Below are 11,163 nucleotides of genomic sequence, written 5' to 3'. Positions count from 1 at the left end.
CCATCGTGTCCGATTAAGCGTATGTGGTTATATATAGATACATCAAATCATAACCTTTATATTAAATTAATGAGGTATCGTTTATTTAATATAAAGCCCATTAATAGCCCATAGTCTAATTTCCACAAGTGTCGATCTTTTGTCCAAACCCCAATTATGGTACAAAATTCAATAACCCAATCTTAATATTTAGCCCAACATCACGATTACTTCGGCTCAAATAAGCATAATAATAACTTAGTTACGAGACATTAATTTAAAAAGGAGAACATAACTTACATTGAGTATTTATCGCGTAGCTTTACACAGACAGAACTTTGACTTTAAAACCCGTAAAATAACTTTTACATAACCCAAACTAATCTAATATAAAACTAACCTATTATATATATATATATATATATATATATATATATATATATATATATATATATATTTTGTGTATAAACTCGTCGGATTTCGTGGCCTTTTATAGGCAGAATCTGAAATTGCTGCTCCGAGATCGCGAAGCAAATGTGCCTTCCAGCTCCGAGATCGCGAAGTAACGCACTCCAGCTTACCAACTTTTGGCCATTTGCTTGTCGACATTATTTAATATAATATATAATATATAAATAATTTATATAATTATTTAAATATTATATTATATTCTTGTGCATAGTAGACTTGTAATTTTTGGTCCGTTGCGTCGGGCGTTGATAGTTGGCTCAGGTACCGGTTCCGGATTTTCGAACGCTTTTTCGTATAATTTAATATCTTGTACTTTGCGTTCCGCAACTTGTACTCTTGTAATTTTTAGACGTTTCTCATTAATAAATGGAACCACTTGGATTGTATCTTGTACGTTTGAGCATTTTGGACGTTTTTGTCTTCGAATCTTCGTTTTCGCCTTTTGCCTTCGCACTTATTTAATATAAACGAATATTACTTGAAAATAGAACAATTGCAACTGAAAACTTTACGTATTGGAAGGATATTGCTACTAAATATATGTTCATTTGGAGCACTATCAAATATCCCCACACTTGAAAGTTGCTTGTCCTCAAGCAATACATAACTTGAAATTAAATCACACGAATCACTTCTTTATTCTTCACACTTTATACATCAGTGATTTTGATACGGCGGTATAGACAATGATAGTAACGGTGTGGTTTACAGTCCCACATGACTATGAAAATTTAGATCCTTTAAGGAAATTGGATCTTTATGAAAACATTTGATCTTTTAAAAATTTCATTCTAGCTTTTGCCCTAGATAAGTTTTCCAGAATAACCCTTCAGCGGTGTTGCAAAATATTTTTGTGGGTTTTGTGGGTTTCAGATTTGAAAATTTTAGCTCAACACTTGCGGTTTTGTGTTACCCACTTGCTAACCTTGTATTAGGAAAGCAACACGTCCAGTTTACTTGTCCCGTATATTACCTTTCGGCAAACTACCATCCAGTTGTAAAGGAAAGCGATGAACAAGAAACTGTTAAGGCAATGTCTAATGACATGCATTTGTTCATGGTCTAAAACGTGTCGGATGCTATTACTATCCTTTGTAGGAGCAATAGTAAAGATCATCCTATAATTTTTGGTCTGGCACAAGGTCCTCTCTTCGACCATGCTATGCAACCACCGTTCTTACGGTTGACACCCGATTTGGTTCAGGTGACCTAATGAATTCTAGGTGAATTCTTAGGATTTTACGTTCAATGGTAATGAACGCATTGAAAATAGGTTTTTAGAAAACAAATCGGTTTTATTTTTGATCAAAATATTTTCTCGTTCAAGCTCGAGTTTAGATATCATCGAATTCCATGAGTTTGTAATTCTTAATCCTTAAGGTCAATCTTAAGGATTGAGTAATATCAGACTTAAAAGCTGATTTTTAATCTTTAAGGAGATTATCCTTTCTAGGGGTCTGATTCATTAGTCTTATCAAGCTAATTTGCACGGCGCCCTCCCCATTTTACGAGATAGATCCTCTCATGGATAGGATAAGTCTGACCACATGGCGACCCTGTTTGATGCTGAGGTCCGTGGATTTCCTGCTGATTTTAGAGATGACTTTTCTAGATTTTTCGTCAACCTACAGCTGGTCTGGACGACAACTTCTTGACCTAAATCAAGAAGCGCGTATCTTTTTCAGAAGACTTTACTTCCTTTTAATGATGGAATTGATTCATCGTGTAGATCCATCTTTTCTTTTCTCTCATCGGGTAAAACAGTTAATTTAGTCCAAAACAAAAGCACATGCAATAACTTTACAGAAACATGTGATAGATAGTTCTTAATTGAATAACTTGGTACATTCTCCCCACACTTGGCTTTTTTCATGCGTCTTTTTATATCCTAATAAATAAATTCAAGCGTTTTAGTTGTTTCTCAATTTATATTCTTTTCGAGGTAACAATAATTTCGGCATTAACACCTAGTTTTATCGTTCATAAATATGTATAAACATGATTTTGAATTCATTTAGTTGAAAAATTTTAAAATTTTCACAATATTTAGAAAATAAGCCAAGTATAAACCCGAGAGAATTTATAACCCTTCCCCACACTTGAGATCATGCAATGCCCTCATTTGCATGAAATCAGACTCTAATTATAAATTCATGAGGGTGATTAGTGTAGAAAAGTGATTAATAATACCCAGTTTGTAATTACAAAGCTCGTCGAATGATAGATGGTGCACCTCATCGTTCATTCCTTCTTGTTTTATCACACATGTTTTTCTTCAAGAATGGTTGCTTTTCTGAACTGTTTGCTAATTTTTGAAAATGCGTCTTTTACCCTTACTCATCATGCATTTTTATTAACGAGTTATGCACTAACCCGAACCCCTAATTTAACGTTAAGTGGGGTTAGACTTCCCCACACTTAGCTGACGACATGTGAAGTTGGTAGAATAAGTTCCACGAATTAAAATAGTGAGCCAGTTATTTAAATCTCGGGTGGCATAAAATATATCAATGGGTTTAAAGTTTAGACCCACCCGATCGTCACTACTTAATTCTTTTTTAAGTGTAGCTTTTAGTAAATGGATATGTCTCTTTTCTGGTTCTTGGTCAAATGGATCGATATACACCGACATACATACTATAGGGTGGACAATTCCTAACATTTCCTTCCGTTTATTCTCGGGATTAAAGTTTTCACCTCTATTACCCAATTGGGTGAAATCCGAGGTGTCATTATCTATTGCAGCTCGTGGTTCATCTTCGGTAGATGACTCGTCTATTGAGAATATTGGGTTGGAAGGTTGTGGCTGGATCGAAGTAATTTCTTCTTCATTAACGGTCCTTATTTGTTCCACTACTTTGGTCTCGGGGGTAAAATTTTCCACGTTATCGTTTTCCCAAGAGTACCAATTTGTCACCCTTACTTCTTCTTCATCCATTGATGGATCGATGATTTCGTCGGTTGAGGCTAATGTGTCGATATGTTGTGAAATTAGTAAAGCTGAATAAAAAGTATCATCGGGATAATTGGTGATTTCGGAGCTCTCGAATTCATCAAAATTCGATGATATGAGATTTTCTTGCACAATATTCCTCAGATCAACAGGTGCGTAATCTGATAGAGTTTCAGCTTGCCTATTTACAAACTCTCTCATTTGTTCATTTTGAGCATCAAGTTCTTCGAGTTTGATTTTCATATAATCTAAAGAATTTTCAGACACATAATTTTCCTCGTCCTCTGGTTGTTGAGTTTGGATATATTCTTGGGAATAATCCCAATTTGGCTTATATTCTTCATAATCATTCCATTCAGGTTTCGTGGGTGCATAATTTTCCATAGGAACGTAATAATAACATTCTCATGTTGAATGATAATCTCCACATATTTCACAACCAGTTATTGTTTCGTTATTCGTGATCCAAGATTGACCGAACGAATTGTCATCAACACCCGTTTGAGGGTATTGATTTAATTGATTTTGGATGTCATAAAGAGTTTCCAAGATATTTTTGAGGTTTTCCATACTACACTTATTACCAAATTTTAGCTACAATGTGGTGCATTTATTAATTATCCTATTAGTTATAAATATAAAAATTATATAAGTTATCAAATTAATAGACTTTTCTGATTTTGCCCACGTTTCGAATAGCCAATAGATGCAGCAGGTAGCCAGGACCCTTTAAATCGGAAGCCCACAACTTGCCACTAACAAATCCAACTGTTACTACGAACCAGAAAATTTTGGATGTCTATCAATTTAACCGCTTAAAATAATTTTTTTTTCGTTTGAAATTTTAGAGAAGAAATAGAAAATCTATGTCCTAGCGTGTCGAGAAATAAGAAAGAAAAAGATTACGCGTCGAAAAACGTCGAAAAATAAAAATAAGAAAGTAGCGCGTCGTATCTTAAAAGGTACTAAAATTTATAAACAGCGTCGCAAAATTCTAAAGCACCTAAATCTTAGTCTAAAGAAAAAGCACTTAAGGAATTTTACGGCAAAGCCTAAAAATCTAGAAATATAAAATAACTACGGCAAAAACAAATTTTAAAAATAATTACGAACGACAAATATAAAATAAACGATACAAATACAAGTTATAATAAAAATACAAATTTTATAAAAATATTATTTTTATATTATTATTATATACAAATATTAATGTATATAATTAATAACAATAATAATACAAATAAATAAAACTTGATATTACAAATTAATAATAAAACTAGATATTAATTATATTAAATAATAAAACCCTAAAAATTAAATATAATAATAATAATAATAAATAAAACCCTACTTCGTAATTAATGTGTATCATGTCAGGCCTGTCAGACCAGACTCCGCGATCGCTATGTGGTTTGCCTATTTTTCTCCGAGATCGCGGAGATATGTAGGGGGCCAAAACAGGTTCGTTATTTTTTTTATATTGTTTTTCTAAAAATTATATAAAAATATTTATACAAATATATATTAAAAATTATAGCGTTTCGCCGATTCTCCGGCAGCGGCGCCAAAAACTTGATGTCGTGCGAGGTGTACGTGAAATACTATATATTTTTTATACGAAAAGCGATACAGATTACACAAGTTTTAATTATTTATTTACAGATGGGATATACCTAAACCTTGCTACAACACTATAGGCAGTGTACCTAATCGTAGAGTAGTGTAGTTTTTAGTAAGTCCGGTTCGTTCCACAGGGAGATGGCTTATTTCACACTATATTTTAAATAACTATATTTGTACAAAATATATATAATTATATATAATAATATATAAAAGGGGGTTTAGCGTTTAATGACCGGTTTGTCGATTTTATATTTTAAGTCACAATTAAAACCTAATGCAAAATATAAATGACGATAATTAAAGTGCGAAAAATAAATAACAATATAATAATTATGCTTATTTAAACTTCCGTAACCATGATGTTTGACGTTTTGATTATTTATTACCCTGGGTTAATTATCCTTTGTCCTGGATGTATTTGAAACCTATCTGGTTTTTGTCCATAATAGTTCATCGGTCATAATTATAAACTGCTCGGCAAATTTAACCTTATACCCGAAGTCAAATATTCCAACTAACTGGGGATTCGAACTGTAACAAGGTCTTAATACTTTGTTTAATGAATACACCAGGTTATCGACTGTGTGCAATCTAAGGTTTTAATACTTTGTTAACAATTACACCAATTACCCTTGAATGTAATCCACCCCTATTTTAATGAGTCCAGTAACTATTAATCCATCCCCGTATCCGGTCAAATGAACAATAATTCGTACTTATAAATATCCCGCTCATCGTGTCCGATTAAGCGTATGTGGTTATATATAGATACGTCAAATCATAACCTTTATATTAAATTAATGAGGTATCATTTATTTAATATAAAGCCCATTAATAGCCCATAGTCTAATTTCCACAAGTGTCGATCTTTTGTCCAAACCCCAATTATGGTACAAAATCCAATAACCCAATCTTAATATTTAGCCCAACATCACGATTACTTCGGCTTAAATAAGCATAATAATAACTTAGTTACGAGACATTAATTTAAAAAGGAGAACATAACTTACATTGAGTATTTATCGCGTAGCTTTACACAGACAGAACTTTGACTTTAAAACCCGTAAAATAACTTTTACATAACCCAAACTAATCTAATATAAAACTAACCTATTATATATATATATATATATACATATATATATATATATATATATATATTATACTAAACAGAGGGAGTAATATATATATATATATATATATATATATATATATATATATATATATATATATATATATATATATATATATATATATATATATATATATATATATATTTTTGTGTATAAACTCGTCGGATTTCGTGGCCTTTTATAGGCAGAATCTGAAATTGCTGCTCCGAGATCGCGAAGCAAATGTGCCTTCCAGCTCCGAGATCGCGAAGTAACGCACTCCAGCTCACCAACTTTTGGCCATTTGCTTGTCGACATTATTTAATATAATATATAAATATTATATTATATTCTTGTGCATAGTAGACTTGTAATTTTTGGTCCGTTGCGTCGGACGTTGATAGTTGGCTCAGGTGCCGGTTCCGGATTTTCGAACGCTTTTTTGTATAATTTAATATCTTGTACTTTGCGTTTTGCAACTTGTACTCTTGTAATTTTTAGATGTTTTTCATCAATAAATGGAACCACTTGGATTGTATCTTGTACGTTTGAGCATTTTAGACGTTTTTGTCTTCGAATCTTCGTTTTCGCCTTTTGTCTTCGCACTTATTTAATATAAACGAATATTACTTGAAAATAGAACAATTACAACTGAAAACTTTACATATTGGAAGGATATTGCTACTAAATATATGTTCATTTGGAGCACTATCAGTCACATATGCTTGTGTATAAATATATATATATTATATGATTTAGAAAGTTGATGATCATTTATCTCGTGTAATAGTGATCCAGTTGCCATTTTGTATCATTCCTACTGACAGTTTTCACGGACGGGGTGTCGTGCACTATTTGAAATCAGTGGCGAATAAAAGTCTTCGGAAAAATCTCAAATTTTTAGATTAACTATATTTATTTATTTTGGTCATTATGGTATAAAATTCGATCCTTAATTTGTTAAATAAAAATTACATCAACTGTGCCTCTCATTTCTGGGTAAAATATAAAAAAGTGTTAAAATTTAACAAATAGTTCCTAAATACATTTTTAGTAAGCTTAAAATTTATAGAACTCATTTTCGGATCACCATTTATTTTAAAATCATATAAGTTAGAATTTAACTTGCTTAATATCAATCGGATCATCAAACAAGTATTACAATCATTTAATATTTATTTTTAATACACTTTATTTATATATAAAGATATATTTTAAATAATAATTATTATAATATCCTATTTTTTTAATTTTTTTTATTTTATTAATTTTTTATAACAACATATAATACTTCAAATTATATTTCGAATTATTATTTATATATACATACACACATATCTATTTAAAATTAATCGTTCGTGAATCGTCGAGAGCAGTCGAAGGTCAATTGAATATATGAAAATAGTTCAAAATTTTTGAGACTCAACATTACAGACTTTGCCTATCATGTCGAAACCATATAAAGATTAAGTTTAAATTTGGTCAGAAATTTACGGGTCGTCACAGTACCTACCCGTTAAAGAAACTTCATCCCGAAATTTGATTTGGGTGGTCATGGCTGACAACAAGTATGTTTTCATGACTCATATGAGCTGATAAATAGAGTTTTATTACCATTGAGTAATAATGATAAAATAATTCGATTATTCAAATAGTACGAATGAAACTATCACAAAAGAGTTAAATGAGTAAATAGAGATTCATCTTAGCTTTTGACGTAGTCAGGGTTGAATTCCGGAATTCAAGGGGTTTAAAGAAAATCTTCGAAATCTAAAAGATTTGATTCTTCGGCGAATAAGGAAATTATGATCTCTATAATTAAATACGGTGATCTGCCTTGATTACTCTGTCTGGTATTTCCATTATAAATTAAACTTTTTCCGTTCCATTATTTTCACCATTCCTATACTTTCTTTCTTAGTTCATACATCCAAAAGATTGTGAAAATGCTTAATCCAGTTCTAATCCTTGATATTTTCCTAATTATCATTTATGTCATCCTTCTTTTCAATCTTCAACCAGAAAAATCTGTTTACTTCTACTATTTCCTTGGGGTGATACTATTCTTAATTCTACCGTGTCTTTATATTGCTATTCGTATTAATATCCACGGTTTGTAACCTCCGTGTTGTTATTGGGCTTTATATTTTCTCTTATATTTTGGAGCTCTTTGCCTTTTTATTCTCTTCTCGACCTCTAGTAAAGCGAGTAATGGTCCAGAATTTGTAAGTATGGAGTTTCGAATGAACCTAATGTTCTAAACAAGAAAGAATGTAATAACACGATTTGATTTGTCAAATTACCAGAATCACTGAAAATAGAACTATCAAGAATATACTTTCTTGATATGTTCAGAAGTTAAGCAGAATGAAAGAGTTATGTAACATGGCACATGATGACGTTATAATCTGTGATTCATCATGTCCCATTAGAAACTCAGCATGACTTACTGTAATATAATCACGTTATCAAGTGTCATTATATTATACTAACTCATGCTTCAGTCCCCAACATGAAAGGACCCGTTCATATCGATTATAAATGATTCATATCAATTGATTTCATTGCGAGGTATTTGACCTCTATATGTTACATTTTACAAACATTGCATTCGTTTTTAAAAGACAAACTTTCATCTCAACGAAAATTGACGGCATGCATACCATTTCATAATACATCCAACTATAATTGACTTAATAATAATCTTGATGAACTCAACGATGCGAATGCAATGTCTTTTGAAATATGCCATGAATGACTCCAAGTATTATCTCTAAAATGAGCAAATGCACAGCGAAAGATTTCTTTCATACCTGAGAATAAATATGCTTTAAAGTATCAACCAAAAGGTTGGTGAGCTCATTAGTTTATCATAATCGATCATTTTCATCATTTTAATAGACCACAAGATTTTCATTTCCATTTCTCATAAATATACGTCCCATGTATAGAGACAAAAATATCATTCATATGGATTGAACACCTGATAATCGACATTTACAAGATGCATTTTTAATATCCCCATCATTCTGGGACTCCCTTCGGACATGATAAATTTCGAAGTACTAAAGCATCCGCAACAACGGATGGGGTTTGTTAGGCCCAATAGATCTATCTTTAGGATTCGCGTCAATTAGGGGTGCACTAATTCTCAAAATTAGCGATGTTCCCTAATTCTTAGATTACCAGGCTAAAAGGGGCATATTCGGCTTCGATCCATTCAACCATATAATGTAGTTTCGATTACTTGTGTTTATTTCGTAAAACATTTATAAAAGCGCATGTAATCTCAGTCCCAAAAATATATATTGTAAAAGCATTTAAAAAAGGAGTAATGAAACTCACAATACGATATTTTGTAGTAAAAATATGCATACGACGGAACTGAACTATGCAGGGTTGACCTCGGATTCACGAACCTATATCATTTATAGGTATATTAACACATATAATGGTAATCGAACAAATTTAAGTATTATTATTAATTGTTATTTTAGTAACTTGTACGTTTCATTAATAACTAAATTAACTATATTTATTTTTATATACATTAAATAGGTAATTAATATTTATTACAAACATATTAATATAGTTATGTTTTATGTAATTAATATATTTTTATATAGAAAATCTTTATTTGATATATTAATAATACTAAAAATAATAATGATAAAATTAAAAATATTAGTGTTAGAAATAATAATAAAAATGATAATGAAAATAATAATGATAAAAATAATGATAATTCAAATAATAATAATAATAATAATAATAATAATAATAATAATAATAATAATAATAATAATAATAATAATAATAATAATAATAATAATAATAATAATAATAATAATAGTTCTAATAATAAAAATGATAATTTTTATATAAAAAAAATTAGTTTCAATAATAATACTACTTACATAAAATAATAATAATAATAATAATAATAATAATAATAATAAATTAAATAATAAATTAAATAATAATAATACTAATTTTGATAATATTTATAATAGTTTTTAATAGTGATAATAATATTCAATTTTTTTATATACTTATATCAAATTTACATATATAATATTATACTTAAATCCTGATCTTTTATATCATATTATTATTATAGCTAAGTTTATATTTATAATTTCTATACTATCTTATACTTAAAATTATAATCATTTTAAATAATTAAATCATACTTACATAATTATAGTTATCTTTATGTTGATAAAAATGATAATAATGTAAACTACATTAATGATAATAATAACAATCATGATATTAATAATAATAATTAACTTAACAGTAATATCAATAATGAATAATTAATAATAATAATAATAATAATAATAATAATAATAATAATAATAATAATAATAATAATAATAATAATAATAATAATAATAATAAATAAAATGAAATGCTACCTTAAAAGCTTTTTCCCAAAACAAATGCTTCAAACCAGACTCGAACTCAAGACCTCTCGTTCAACCCATCACACACCTAACCATTCATCTATTATTATTTTTTTGAAATTATTATTACCATAAATATACTTATCCCGATTTTAGTTGTAACAAGAAGATGTTAGGCCATAATTGTCTAAGCCCAATTACTTGATTAGCCCATCTATATGGTTGGCCCGATAGTCAAAAATGATTTACAAACCCACGATAATTTAAGATCCAGTAATTAAAAATCCCTTGAGCCTTCTAGTTCCCCACGAGGCCACAACATCAATTCTTAAAAAAAAACTAAACGTGGCAGCAAACAAAATCGTGACCATCATTATCTCGGTTTTGAATTATCATCATCACTATCGTCTCTATCATCTTCTCATCATCCTCTTCGCTTGTTTAATATTATTTGCAGCAGTAGAAAGGCTGCCGTTAACAGTAAATCGAAGGAGAAAACAAAAAATTATTTAACAGTAACAACGGCTTGCGGTGGTGATTGTGGTGGCATTTGATCGAAACAGGAATGATAGAAATTAATATAGTTTGTGGGTTCATGAGTAGCATGAAATGACCC

This window comes from Rutidosis leptorrhynchoides, chromosome 9 (genome assembly GCF_046630445.1).
Source record: "Rutidosis leptorrhynchoides isolate AG116_Rl617_1_P2 chromosome 9, CSIRO_AGI_Rlap_v1, whole genome shotgun sequence".
Lineage (NCBI taxonomy): Eukaryota > Viridiplantae > Streptophyta > Magnoliopsida > Asterales > Asteraceae > Rutidosis > Rutidosis leptorrhynchoides.
This window is presented reverse-complemented; position numbering follows the sequence as displayed.